The sequence below is a fragment of the Bos indicus x Bos taurus genome, chromosome 1 (assembly GCF_003369695.1).
Source record: "Bos indicus x Bos taurus breed Angus x Brahman F1 hybrid chromosome 1, Bos_hybrid_MaternalHap_v2.0, whole genome shotgun sequence".
Lineage (NCBI taxonomy): Eukaryota > Metazoa > Chordata > Mammalia > Artiodactyla > Bovidae > Bos > Bos indicus x Bos taurus.
In genome coordinates this window covers 130,605,510-130,621,342 of record NC_040076.1, presented here as the reverse complement: position 1 = coordinate 130,621,342, position 15,833 = coordinate 130,605,510, and the positions used below count along the sequence as shown (strand labels likewise).

At 38.8% G+C, this 15,833-nt stretch overlaps 1 non-coding gene across 1 annotated transcript; it reads right to left on the bottom strand.

The window, feature by feature from the left end:
• Positions 1-15,225: 15,225 nt before the first annotated feature.
• TRNAC-GCA lies at positions 15,226-15,297 on the bottom strand. Its single transcript has one exon. It is a non-coding gene; the product is annotated as a tRNA-Cys (tRNA).
• Between the last annotated feature and the right edge of the window lie 536 nt (positions 15,298-15,833).

Below are 15,833 nucleotides of genomic sequence, written 5' to 3'. Positions count from 1 at the left end.
AGAGTCAAACATGACTTAGCTACTAAACAATAACAATAATGGAATTAAAAGTGAATTATCAAGGAATCAGTCATTCAAGTGTTACAGTATTAGACATTTGTTTAAAAAAAACTTGGTATGGGTTAGCAATCAGCATACTTTTTTCACTTAGTTCTCCTGAAAATGAGGAAATTAAGCTAAATATCTGACACATGGCAAAGGTCTGACATTACCAGGATGCAGAGGTTTCTGGGCATTGGCAGGGCAGCATCCCACCCTCACAGCCTGTAGGGGGGAGAACACGCAAATGTACAGAGGGAGAAAATGATGCCGGAACAAGACATCCTCAGAATATGCCCCAAGCCATTAAGTCTCAGGTTTGAAAAATGGGACCTTTTGATGAACTGTGCTCTGACTGAGAAATATCATTACTCTTTTAAAATATAGAGTTTCATGTGTGATGAGCAAATCTGCATGTATGTACTCAAAAGCAGAAGGAAACATGGAGATACTCAATGTACTACTAAACTTTGATTATGCAGGTCTTCTTGAGATATTTGAGGTGATACAATCCAAACCTGGATGAAGTTGAGTTTTTTTTTAGCTCATGTAATGATATGGTGCCTAAGACAAGTGAAGAATGCAAACAAGATTTCAGATGAAATTTTCATATTGAAATAACTGTTTTAAAATATCCTTCAAACGTATCAGAAAAAGTCATCTGTACAAATGAAATGACCAGCTCATTACATTTGTATGTCATGTATCTTAAAGTTAAACTGCCCAAAGCTTCAGGAATAAGTGTAGCCAAGAATCCAGAAGTTAATCCTTCAGTCCTGACACCAAGCCTCACCTTCATCAAGACATGCACCCTGCTCCCAGGGAGCCATTGGTCCACACTGAGTCAGAACTGAGCACTCACTTGGAGATTACATGTTCATTTCTCTGAATCCACAGTGCACTGGGAGCTCCCTGAGAGAAAGCACCATGTCTTTTATCTCTTTGTCTAACTGTGTTCTCTTGAAGAAGAAATCAATAATTGCAGGAAAAGGAGGAGGAAGAAAATAAAAAGAGGATGTAGGAGAGAAGGCAAGGATGGAGACCAAATAAGGAAGCAAAGTCCATGCAAAAAAAAAGTAGTACTGCCTTTAGGTTATCATTTTTATATGAAAACTCATCATGGAAAATTACATGCTAAAGGAAGGAGAGGTGGAGAAAGAGCAGAGACAGCAAACAGAAGACCTACACAAAGCAGGTGCTTTCTCCTCTATGCTCTGTTAATCTGGCCCAGCAGCCCAGAACCGCTTGGGGTAAACAACACACACAGGGCACAAGATTGAGTAGTTACTGGAAATAAGATGCAAGGTGCGGGCTTAGTCATAAAAGGATCTAAGAACCTAGTTTCTTAGATATGGAATAAAGGGCTTGCATAAGGGGAAATTGAGCCCAGAATCCTAACTGGGGCCAACTTAATGGCTATAGTTGACAGACTTACAGAAGGGCAGAATAACAAGCCAAGAAGGTCACTATATTTGCTTTTACTTTCTGTAAATCTTCATATTTTGAACTTTGCTAAACAAATTTTTCTTGAAATGGTGGTAAGCCCTGGAATTGTAACACAGCTGATATATTTCAAGATGGAAGGCAAAATGTGACCAGATGGGTTCTCTAGAAGCTGACAATTGAGGTGGAGTTTGAGGTACAAAATGTTTTTGAATCTCAATAAAGGAATTCAAAGGGAGGATGTAGAATTGGGCAGAGGGAGAAGCCAAACTGAAATGCAACCCTGATAAAAACCTTAGCCAACCCAAAGATAAGACCTAGAATAAATGTTACTGGCCATAATTTCCCATGTCAGCTCAAAGTGGCCAAGCTTTTATACCTCTGCTTTGCTCGACCACCAGATATAGGCTGTTCCTTAAAGGTTTGACCTCAAACAACTGGTGCTTCTCTATATATAGAAAGATAAATTTTACTTCCTCCTTTCTGATTTGGATGTCTTATTTCTTTTTCTTGCCTGATTGCTCTGGCTAGGACTTCCAGTACTATATGAGTAGGAGTGGTGAGAGGAGGCACCTTCGTCTTGTTCCTGATCTAGGAGAAAAGCTTTTGGCTTTACACTGTTGACTATGATGTCAGCTGTGGACTTGTCAAATATGGTTTTTATTATGTTGAGACACATTCCCTCTATACCTAATTTGCTCAGAGTTTTTATTATGATAGGATATTGAATTTTGTCAAGTGCCTTATCAGCATCTATTGAAATTATCATATGATTTTTATCCTTCATTCCACTTAGGTGGTGTATCATGCCTATTGATTTGTAAATGTGAACTATCCTTGCATCCCAGAAATGAAAAGTGAAAGTGAAGTCGCTCAGTCGTGTTCAACTCTTTGGGACCCCATCGACTATAGCCTACTAGGCTTCTTGCTTCATGGGATTCTCCAGGCAAGAATACTGGAATGGGTTGCCATTTCCTTCTCCAGAGGAGCTTCCCAACCCAGGGATCGAACCCGGGTCTACCCGCATTGCGAGGCAGATGCTTTAACTTCTGAGCCACCAGGGAAGCCCTATAACCTCATTTGATCAGGGTATAATTGTCCTAATGCATCAGTGAGTTGCTACTGCCCTCTCGTGGTTGTAGTCGGACACGACTGAGCGACTTCACTTCTCGTGGTTGTAAGAAAGAGCAGTCCTTGGACTGATTACCTCCTGTGCTGTGCTCTGCTTAGTTGCTCAGTTGTGTTTGACTGTTTGCAACCCCATGGACTGTAGCCCACCAGGCTCCTCTGTCCATGGGGATTCTCCAGGCAAGAACATTGGAGGGGGTTGCCATGCCCTCCCCGAGGGGATCTTCCCAACCCAGGGATTGAACCCAGATCTCCTGCATTTCAGGCGGATTCTTTACCATCTGAAAGCCCTGATTTTCCTGGGGACATGGAAATATAGTCTTCAGGTCTCTGAACTATGTAACCTGTAAGCTTTTTTGTTACATACTGTTAGGATCTTCAAGGAAAGGCATACCAAAAAAATTTTCATAAACTGGGAAAATGTGGAACAAATATCCAGCTAACTTAAGCAGAGAATAAATAAATCTCACAATTGCCATCAAAACTTGGCAGTACCTTAAATATATTAGTGACATAAAATATGTCCAATTAATGGGTAGACTCTGTGATCTTTGTAAGATTTCAGAAACCTCTTTGGTACATCTCAGCATGAGTCAAGATTTTGAATCAGAACTAAAAGAGTTTCCAGCTTATCCTTACTTGACAGTGGCACCTTGTGTCATGATTTCTGTGATCCTCAACACCTAGCACAGGGTCTCACATTTATGAGACACTCGATTAAGTTTTATGAAATGGTTAAATGAACCCACACAATTGCATATGTCAAATGGCTCATTCTTTAGATAGAATATTAACAGCTAATATTTAGTAAGCACTTAGCTATGTGCTGGGCATGGTTACATGCACTTAATATGCAATCACTCATTTGATTCTTATTATAACCTTATGACATAGGTACAATCATTATCATTACCCCTTTACAGATAAGGGAACTTTTCCAGGCTACGCTAGAGTAGGGTTGTACTCACCACCCCCATGAAATTACGCATGACCATATTTCTCATTTGGGCCAATGAAATACGTATGGGAGTGACATGCCACTTTCAGGAATAAGCTCTAAGAATCAGTACACAATTCCTTACAATTCTTTCCCCTTTCCAAGGTGATCATGGATGCACTTGTCAAAATGAACTTTTGTCAGCCTGGTCCCTGAGTGACTGATGAATAAAAACAATCCCTGTTGGACATGTATGTATGTATGTATGTGTATATATATATATATATATAGCATGGACAAGCTATAAACCTTCACTTGGTTAAGGCATTGAGATTTTGGGCTTGGTTATTTCTTCACTATAACCTGGCCTATCCTGAATATCACTTATTGAGCATGTAACAAATATAGTCAAGGTGCTAAGTTCTTTACAGGGTTTATTTCAATTAATTGTCAAAACAGCCTTACAAGGTAGATGTTATTATTCCTCTCTTACCTTGAGGCTTCCCTGATATCTCAGTTGGTAAAGAATTTGCCTGCAATGCAGGAGACCCGGGTTCGATTTCTGGGTCAGGGAAATCCGATGGAGAAAGGATAGGCTACTCACTCCAGTATTCTTGGGCTTCCCTTGTGGCTCAACTGGTAAAGAATCCACCTGCAATGTGGAAGAGCTGGTTTTGATCCCTGGATTGGGAAGATCCCCTGGAGAAGGGAAAGGCTACCCATTCAAATATTCTGGCATGGAGAATTCCATGGACTGTATAGTCCATGGGGTCACAAAGAGTTGGACATGACTGAGCAACTTTCACTTTCACTACCTTTAGGCATGTAGTTTTAGAGATGTTACACAGTATGACCATTTCCCCGGTTGCTGAGTGGTAGAACCAGCAAATCATGTGCAATCATCATTTATCACTTACCAGTTATTAGGTATTCACTACATGGCCTGAAGAGGAATGCACAAAGTTAATATTATATGTTTTTAATCAAGGAGGTTGCCATTTTGCTTGGAGAGGTGAGTAAAGATGGCTTCAGTTCAATTCAGTCATTCAGTCGTGTCTGACTCTTTGCAACCCCATGAATCACAGCATGTTAGGCCTCCCTGTCCATCACCAACTCCTGGAGTTCCCAAACCCACGTCCATCGAGTCAAGGATGTCATCCAGCCATCTCATCCTCTGTCGTCCTGCCCCCAATCCCTCCCAGCATCAGAGTCTTTTCCAATGAGTCAACTCTTCGCATGAGGTGGCCCAAGTATTGGAGTTTCAGCTTTAGCATCATTCCTTCCAAAGAACACTCAGGGCTGATCTCCTTTAGAATGGACTGGTTGGATCTCCTTGCAGTCCAAGGGACTCTCTAGAGTCTTCTCCAACATCACAGTTTAAAAGCATCAATTCTTTGGCGCTCAGCTTTCTTTATAGTCCAACTCTCACATCCATACATGACTACTGGAAAAACCATAGCCCTGACTAGACGGACCTTTGTTGGCAAAGTAATGTCTCTGCTTTTGAATATGCCATCTAGGTTGCTCATAACTTTCCTTCCAAGGAGTAAGCGTCTTTTAATTTCATGGCTGCAGTCACCATCTGCAGTGATTTTGGAGCCCAAAAAATAAAGTCTGACAGTGTTTCCACTGTTTCCCCATCTATTTCCCATGACGTGATAGGACCAAATGCCATGATCTTTGTTTTCTGAATGTTGAGTTTAAGCCAACTTTTTCACTCTCCTCTTTTACCTTTATCAAGAGGCTTTTTAGTTCCTCTTCACTTTCTGCCATAAGGGTAGCCATACAAAAAGGAAGATAGTGGTCTGTAATGGTCTGAACGTTCAAAGAAGACTTCATGGGAGGCTGGAGAGATCAGCATTGGAGGGGGAAAAAATCTATGTGCACGGGACAGAAAGGATATCTCAAGCAGGGTTAACATCATAAGAGAAATGGATAATGATAAGAACAAGGAGCATGTTAGTAAGGAACAAGACCAGGCGAGCTAGAGCAGAAGATTCAAGTTAAAATGGAGCAGTCGATAAAATCAGAAAGGCAAAATCAAAAGAATATGGACAGGAGTGTCAGGTGGAGGGGCTTACTCATTTATTCATTTGATACAAAAATTCTGACCACCTGCAGTGTACCCAGCACTGTGCATATGCAGTGAGCATAGTTTATGGTCTAGGAAAAAAGTGATATTAATCAAATAATTACAAGGGAAGTAGAAAGTAAAGTAGGAACAAGGGAAGAGGCCCCCATGAGAAGGGGGCCTTGGGAAGTAGTGAGTCAACGCCTACCTGGATCACAGAGCCAGTCAACCAGTGCTTGTCAACTTGCAGGGTGAATAGAGAAGATAAGAATAGTATTAGATTAATTATGGTGAAGGACCAGGCAAGATTAAGTGACTTATGAAACAGAAATGAGAGGCTGGTCATATGCTACAACAAGAGTATTTTATCTGAAATCACAAGACCTGAGTTCAAGCCTCCATGATAACATTTAAGTTCTCTGTGACCTTGAGAATATTACTTGAACATTGTTTCTAGCTGTGTGACTTTGGGCAATTTATTTTATCTCGTTTCCATTTCTTCATCTGTAAACTGAAGGCAATAAGCACTACCTCACCTAGAGTTGTGCAGATTGAATGAGGTGTGTGTATAACTGGCAAGTGTTTAGATAATCGATAAATGTTAATCATATCTTTATAAAACTCAGAATTTTGAGGAAAGCTGTGCCTTTAAATAAAAAATATTTTGAAGATACTTAAGGCCGAAAGAAGGGATTTCTATGGCACGAATACAGAACATGGGAAAGACCAGTGTACTACATATACTTAATTTGAAACAAGTGTTGGCGTGCTCTTCCCAATTTGACAGGACTCTTGGTAGCTCCTCAGCAACATTTTTGGAAACGTTGGTGCCAGTTCAGTTGACAGGCTGTTCACTGGACTTTACTAATGTGTTACCCTTCCAAAGGCTGCACCTGCTCTAAGCCTGGCACAGATTGCCAACAAGCTTGAGAAAAAATGTGCCTATTCCAAGGGACACTCGTATTGTAAAAAGCATGGCTGGTGGAGGATGGTGATGCACAGAGAATCAGGTACCTCTGAGGAAGGGCATTACATCTGAGGACACACAATAGTTGTCCACACAGATTGTCAGTCCCACCTTAGATGAGACTGCGCTAAGAATACAGGAAGACAAAAACAGCTGAAAGGGAGAGGGAGGCAGCTCTAGCTCCAAGCAGCCTTCCAACTCTATGGCATCAGAACCATGGACACCTCCACCATCAGTGAGGGGAAGAAGGAATGTGGTAGCATGAGTCAACCTTCCCTAGCACATCCTGCTTATTTCTGATACTTTGGAAACTTTACTAAGCAGAAGTAATCCCCATCCCTGCCTGGTGCAGCCCAGCCCAGAAGGTGCATGAGTGATGGAGGAGAAGGCTGCTGAATTTTAGCCTCACTTCACCCTGTAAATGTGATGAACCCATAAGCCCTGAAGAAGAAACTCATTGGCAGAAAGAATAAAGTTAAATTGTTTAAAGCAAGCATGTTCGCCCTTCTGTTACCCATCGAGGCCCTTGCATGTTGCTAAGCCTCATCTCCAAAGAAGATGATTAGAAACCTCACAATGGGCAGCACATATGCTCAATCCATAAATGAGACCACTGCTGGGAAAGGATATCTGGGTCAACTTCATGTCATGAAACTAAGATGGCAAAGGCTACCTGCAGACCATGTAAGGAGAAATCCTGATAAGGTGTGTGTCCCCATGGGGAAGATGGGACTGGAGGCTTACTTCTTTGCCCACTAGTAGGTTCTTGAATGAAGTACCCAGGGCTCAGCTTAGGGCATGACTTAGAGTTGACCTTCAAAAAGTGTTCCTAGAAATGATACTAATAACCATTATTTTCCGCTTAAAATCCTGTGATAAGCACTCCACATTATTTCATTTACTTTTCATTATAATCAACATCTTCAGATTCCACATGTGAAAACTGAGATTCTGAAAGGTTAAGTAACTTGTCCAAACTCAAGCAGTTAGTGAGTGGTAAAATAATTCTAAACTTATGTTCTTAATCAGGATATCTGACATTGGGCCTGTGCTGAAAATTCCCCATGGTTATGGATCCAGGAACAAAATTGTCTTCCCCCCTCCAGATATCAGGAAACACTGAAAGTCCCTGAAGAACACCTTTACCAAACAGAGATGCCAGTACAATATTTTTCAGTAGAGAAGTTTGGGAAATAAGTAAGAAGAAAATGAGAAAGTTATTTCTGGTTTCATGATTCAGGGCTCTGAAATGGAATTCAAGAATAATATTTGTAGTGATAGTAGTAGTAGCAGTAGCAGCGTAGTTATTGTTGTTTGGTTGCTCAGTTGTGTCCAACTCTTTGCAGCCCCACGGACTGCGGCATGCCAGTTTTTCTTGTCCTTCACCGTCTCCTAGAGATTGCTCAAACTCAAGTCCATTGAGTCAGTGATGCCATCCACCCACCTCATCCTCTGTCGTCCCCTTCTCCTCCTGCCTTCAGTCTTTCCCAGCATCAGGGTAGCAGTAACTAATAGTGAGAAACTACTACATGCCAGGCATTCCTCCAAGATAGTGGAATTGACTAAAGTATATTAGTAATCAAAATACATGTAAACAAACTATATTATTACAATTATCAATTAAGTCATAGAGATTATAAGAATTTTTAAAAAGGTGAATCTAAAATAAAGCCATAAGAAAGATGGAAAAATAAAAGAATAAAAAAATATATCATGTGCTGCTGCTGCTGCTGCTGCTGTCGTGTCCAACTCTGTGCGACCCCATAGATGGCAGCCCACCAGGCTCCCCCGTCCCTGGGATTCTCCAGGCAAGAACACTGGAGTGGGTACATTATGTAGATATTACCAAAAAGAAAACTAAGTAGGCAATATTAATTGCATGAAAATTAAGATTAATAAAAATAAGAGAGGACTACAATGTAATAAAAATAGGAACAAACAGAAAATATGGAATAATAAATGCTGCAAATATGCACCAAACAGCATAGACTCTGAAGCAGATTGTATTTTCCAAAGTTTCCCACAAAAAATATTTCCCATCCCACATACTCTTCTGCAGTGTGATCCTGCCACTCCCCATGAGGAGAGAATCTGCTTTCCCTGCCCTTGAAACTGAGTTGGCTTTAGTCTCTGGGTGGAAATCAGTAGGATGAAATAGAACTGATGCTATGAGATTTCTGAGGGGCTTGGTCAGAGTTTATAACTTGTTCTCTTGAAATGTCTACTCTCCAGACTCTCCTCATCAGGGCACTCCCTCTCAGAACCCAGCTGAATGCCATGCTATGAAAAGGTCAAACCCGTGAAGGGCTGTGTGTGGGTCTCTTGGACATTAGCCTTGGCCTTTGAGTCACCACTGCTCAGGCTCTAGACTTCATGTGAAGAAATTTCCAGGTGATTCCAGTGCCCAGCCATTCAAGTCATTTGCATCTTCATTACTGAGGTCCCACAGGTTGTTGAGAAGAGACAGGCAATCCCCAATGTTCCCTGCACAGATTCCTGACTCAGAATTCATGAGCATAATAAAAATATTATGTGTTTTACCACAAAGCATGCTTTGTTTTACAGTGATAGATAACCAGAATAAGCTCAAAATATAAATCAAATATATGGGCTCAATGTGTAGAAAGTAAAAAGGTTGAAAATTTCTAAGAAAATTTTTAAATTTACAATCACAGCAGGAAATGTTAATACAGCTCTATTAAAAAATAATAGATCAAGCAAATTTTAAAAATGTAATAATAAAAAGCAATATAATTAGCAAGTTGATCTAACAGATATGATAATTCTGAACCCTCAAAATAAATAACATATCCTTTACAAATTTAAATGCAACATTTATTTTTAAATTATTTTTAAAATTGATTCTGACATTGCATTAGGTGACAAGAGAAGTCTCAAATTATTTCAAAGAATAAAATCATACAATACAGACAACATTTCCTGATATAACTAAATTAGAAATGAACAATAACAAAGAAAAGCTGGAGGTATTATGGTCCACAACTTCAGCCTATACTACAAAGTTATAGTAATCAAAACTGTATGGTACTCACCCAAAAACAGACACATAGATCAGTGGAGCTGAATAGAGAGCCCCAAAATATATCAATGCATGTATTGCTAGTTAATCTACGATGAAGAAGGCAAGAATATACAATGGGAAAAAGACAATCTCCTCAACAAGTGGTGTTGGGGAAACTACACACCTAACTGCAAAAGAATGAAACCAGAACAATTTATTTAACCATGTACAAAAAGAAACTCAAAATGAATTACAGACTTGAATGTAAGACCAGAAACCATTCTAGAAGAAAAGATAACCAGTACACTCTTTGACATCAGTCTTGGGTATATTTTTTTGGATCTATCTCCCCAGGTTAGGAGGGCAACAACAGGAGAAAAAAAAATAGGACTAAATCCAGCTAAAAAGCTTTTGCCCAGCCAAGGAAACCATCAACAAAGCAAAAGACAAACTACTGAGTGGAAGAAGATATTTTCCAGTAATATATCTGAGAAAGGGTTGATATCAAATTATATAAAGAAATTATACAACTCAATATCAAACAAACAATTCAGTGTTGGCCAAAATGGCAGAATAGGAAGACACTGAGCTCACCTCTTCCCAAAGGCACACCAAGTTACAATTACTTATGGATCAGCTTTTGATGTGAAAGACCTGAAAACTAGCAGAAAAGCTTTTCCACAACTAAAGATCTAAAGAAAGAACCACAAGGAGATGAGTAGGAGGGATGGAAATGTGGTACAGTCAAGATCAATACTCCCAGGTAGGAGACCCACAAACAGGAACTTAATCACAACTGGAAAGGTTTTCCCCAGGAGTGAGGAATCCAAGCTCCATTATTGAGGACCCAAACCCTGGGATCCTGCACCCGGAAGACAAGCTCCCAGAACATCTTTCCTTTAAGGCCAGTGGGGCTTGAGTGCAGAAAAACCAGAAGAAGATGAGAAACAAAGACTCTTCTTAAAAGATTCACACAAAATTGCATACATTCCAAGTCCCAGTGAAGAACAAATTAAAAACTTTAGATACATTCTTTTTAAGTATGGCAAAATTCAAACAAAAGTAGAGAAGAGTATAATAAAACTCTATGTATCCATTATCCAGCTTCAACCATTATTAGCATTTGACTATCTTAGGGTGAAATATATTATATCATTCCATCCATAAATCCTTCAGTGTGTACTTCTAAAAGATAAGCATCTCTCTCTTTTAAGCAAACCACAATTCTATCATAACACCCAAAACAACTAACAGTAATTCCTCAATAATTTTTATATAGTTAGTTTGAATCAGGATTCTAAACAAGGTCCATATATTGCATTGGGTTTGTGTGTCTCAATTATCTTTTAATTTGTAAGTTCAACTCTCTGTCTCCCTCTCCCTTTCTTGCTAATTATTTGTTGAAAAAAGCCTGGTTGTTTTCCTTGTAGAATTTCCCATGGCCTGCATTTTATTGATTCTGTCCCCATGGGGTCATTTAACATGTTCTTTGTTTCCCTGTACTTCCTATAAACTATTAGTTAGATGCTGAGATCTAATTTGGTCAAGGTTGGGATTCAGGGCAAGAATACATCATAGGTGATGCTGTGTACTTCCAGCACATCAACTCAGGAGATTTTAGAAGCTATCAGGGATTATTGCTCACCTTCGTTTGACCAGTAGGAGCTGCAAAGTGGTGATCTCCTAGCTTGTCATTTTTTATTAACAAAAATTATTCAAAAAGAGCTTTCCTTCATCAACTGAGGTATACTTTGTATTGAAAAAGCAGGATAAACACTGACACTTTCCCTTTCTACAGGGTTTTCAGAATAGTGATTTGATCTCCTAACATCAAAGATTCTATGAAGGATATTTTTAGTATCATTATGAATTCATGGATTTTAATATGTATGATGTATTTCAATCCTCTGCAGATATTATTCTTTTTGATGGTCATATTGTGCCATCTTTGGCCAATGACAATGAATCCCTTTAATTAGGCTTCAGGGTCCTATTGTTATGACCTTGGTAGTCTTTGATAGCTTCTTTGTTATCTATTGTGACAGATGTTCCAGGCTCATTTTGTACATTTCCTGTCCCAGATCTGGACTAAGCAATTCTTCAAGAAGCCGTGACTCCTTTCAGTGGGAATGATATTTAAAGAAATGCATTTTTAAATGGACAGATTGGAAATAAATTAGTTATGTGGTCATTTCAAGAAGCTAGAAGCAAAAGTTTCTTTGAAATGAAGTGGAAGAAAATAGTAAATTTAAGGGCAGAAAATAGGAGCTAAAAGATGGCTCATTGTAAACATAATAAAACTAGTTGAATAATAATAAAACAGACTAAACTCTAAACAGAATTTTAACAAGACTGAGGAAGAATGAAAAGGCAGAAATAAACAATATCGTGGAGGGGGAAGACATCTACAGCAGAGACTAAAAATTGTAATTTAACATTATAAATAATTTTCTCTAAACATATTAGTAAGCAAATGTATAAGAAAAAGTTCCTAAGAAAAAAATCTAAAAAGCAAAATGAAGAAGAATAGGAAGGCTGAGTGAGCCAAAAACCATGAAAGTAACTGAGTTGAAGAGGTAAAAATCTCTTCTTCACTCCCATATGCCTAGAGCCAGGGAATTTGTTCAAAATATTAAGGAGACTTCTGCTTATCTCTTACCCTGGGACTAGTACCCCTGGGACTAGAAAAGAGCCTGGCGTACAGTACGTACTCAAAGGTGTGTGCTAAATAAATAATCTTAATCACACATAAACCGTTTCAAACAATGGAAAAATATGGAATGACAGAAATTAACTTATGGTGTTACTGAGTCCATCTTCACACTGCTTGCCACACGAAAGGTCAAAAAATTGAGAGACAAGTTGTTGAGGCAAGGAATAGCAATTTTATTCCAAATGCCAGCAGACCTATATGAAAAACTAGTGTCCCGCAGAATCATCTTATCTGAGTTGGAATTCAGGTTTCTTTTATACTAAAAGGGGACGGGGTGTGGTTGATTGTTGCAAACTTCTTGGTGTCAGAATCCTTTGGTCCTGCATATCTCCACAAATGTCTTGTCGCCATGTTCCTGTAAACCTCCAACAAGACAATTGCTACTTTCTGTTCTGCAACTTTTTATCTCTATATGAATGGAAAACTGTTATACCATTAAAGGTAAAGCCTGAGAGGCAGAGTCTTGAGAATGTACTATTATGTATATTAATACGCAATTATACAACATTCAGAAAACTAAGACCATAGCATCCGGTCCCATCACTTCATGGCAAATAGATGGGGAAACAATGGAATCAGTAACAGACTTTATATTTTTGGGCTCCATAATCACTGCAGAGGGTGACTGCAGCCATAAAATTAAAAGACGCTTGCTTCTTGAAAGAAAAACTATGACCAACCTAGACAGCATATTAAAAAGCAGAGACATTACTTTGCCAGCAAAGGTCTGTCTGGTCAAAGCTATGGTTTTTCCAGTAGTCATGTATGGATGTGAGAGTTGGACCATAAAGAAAGCTGAGCACCAAAGAATTGATGCTTTTGAACCAGGGTGTTGGAGAAGACTCTTGAGAGTCTCTTGGACTGCAAGGAGATCAAACCAGTCAAACTTCAAGGAAATCAGTCCTGAATACTCATTGGGAGGACTGATGCTAAAGCTGAAGCTCCCATTCTTTGGTCACCTAATGTGAAGAACTGACTCACTGGAAAAGACCCTGATGCTAAGAAAGATAGAAGGCAGGAGGAGAAGGGGACAACAGAGGATGAGATGGTTGGATGGCATCACTGACTTGATGGACATGAGTTTGAGCAGGCTCTGGGAGTTGGTGATGGACAGGGAAGCCTGGCGTGCTGCAGTCCTTGGGGTCTCAAAGAGTCAGACACGACTGAGCAACTGAACTGAACTGACCTGAAAGGCAACATTCCTTTACAAAGTACGGAGCCAGCCAACTAAGCACAGGCAACAGAGCACAAAGGCAAGAGCTAAAGGAATAGATCCACTATGGAGTGAGGATTGTTCTTCTCGGTTACAGTCGGGGAACGTATAGACTCAGCACAAAAATGAGAAAAGAAAGGGAGTGAAGGAGGAATTATAGATCAATTCATTTATTAAACTGTAATGGAAATGGAGATGGAAAAATCTTAGCTAAAATATCATTAAATTGAATCTTATTGTATCATCTGATAAAATAGTGCATATCCCAGAAAGAAAGGAAGGAATGCAAGGAAGTCTATTAATATAATATACCACAATAGCAGATTAAATGAGAAAAATTTCATGATTAGCTTAGTAGATGCAGGAAAAGATTTGCTGAAATTTAACACTTAATAAGGATTACAAGTAATCCTAATAAAAATTATTATTATTTTCAAAAATAATTTCTTTAATATGTGACAGAGTATTTATCAAAACCTAATCCAAACAGCATGTTTAATGGTGAAATGTTAGAAGCTGTCCCTTTAAAATCAAGAACACAGCAAAAATGTCTACATTATTGCTTCTGTCCACCATGGTATTGAATACAAACAATTCAATTCATACAAGCATAGAATTGAAAAGAGGAAATAAAACTATCTATTTGCAGTTGAGAGAATTCAACAAGCTTGCTAGAGACAGGATTTATATATAAAAATCAATTGAAATTCTATGCAATAATAATAATCAAATAGAAAAGATAATAGGAAAGGATCCCATTCACAATACCAAAAGATTAAAATCTGTAAGGAGTCTTGGAATAAATAGATGTGCATTATGAAAGAATTATAAGATATTATTGAAGTACATGAAAGGAGACCTGAATAAACAGAGAGACACTCCACGTTCATAGATAGGAAGACAATCTCATAAAGATGTCAAGTCTTCTCCAAGGTAACCCATAAATTAATGTAATTCCAGTCAATAACACAATGCAGGTTTTATTTATGGAATGTGACACACTCATACTTAAATTCACAGGGAAGAGTAAAGGGCCAAGAAAATCACAAAGATTATTTTGAAGAAGAGGAACAAGGTGGGTAGGTGAGGAGAGTGTGGGACTGCGGGATGGCAAGGGGGCAAGGGAGGAAGGTCATTGCCTAGCAGAGATCAGACTTTCTATAAAGTCATTGTGATTAAGCCAAGATGACACCCAGTTGGGCCACTTATTAGCTATGTGACCAGGGCAAAATTCTTAGCCTCTCTGAACAACTTCTTTAATCCTATCTGGAGATGTATGTTTATATCATCTACATCATAGGTAGGTTATAGAAACTACATAAAATAACTGATGTAAAGTGGTCAGTTCAGGAGAAAATAGGAAAGACAATAAAAAGTATTTAGATGTACATCTGAAAATTGAAAATAGTAATTCAGTTTTAACAAGCTTTATTAAAACATTAATTGGTACAACTAGAGTTTATCATACTAAAGGAAGTAAGTCAGAATGAAAAAGACAAATATCATATGATATCACATATATGTGGAATCTAAAATACAACATACATGAAAGTGAAAAAAATGAAAGTGTTAGTTACTCAGTCACGTCCAACTCTTTGTGACCCCATGGACTGTGTCCCGCCAGGCTCCTCTGTCCTTGGAATTTCCAGGCAAGAATAAGGAGTGGGTTGCCATTTCCTTCTCCAGGGGATTTTCCCTAGCCAGAGATTGAACCTGGGTCTCCTGCATTGCAGGCAGATTCTCTACCATCTGAGTCACCAAGGAAGCAGATGAACTTATCTACAAAATAAAAACAGATTCACAGACATAGAGCACAAACTTGTGGTTGTCAAGGGGTAGGGAGTTGGAGGAGCAGTGGAGTGAGAGATTGAGGTTAGTAGATGTAAGCTATTATATATGAAATAGATAAACAAAAAGGTACTACTGTATAGCACAGAGAGCTATATTCAGGATGCTATGATAAACCATAATAAGAATATGTAAAAAGAATGTATATCTATATATAACTGAACCACTTTATCACTTTGCACAGCAGAAATTAACACAACATTGTAAATCAACTATACTTCAATAAAATATATCTTTTTCATTAATGGGAAATTAAACTTCCACATGTCCTCAGGGGCCCTCTTTACTGCCAGCCCTATGTGTCCTGTATTAAAAAATAAAATCCAGAGACTCTTGACCTGGCTTCCATTTTGTTTCTGATGTTGGTCTGCACCAAGCATAAGTCCTCATTCTTCTCTGAATCTAGAAGTTCCCATAGGTTTCTTTGCCCTGGGCACAAACACATAGAACTC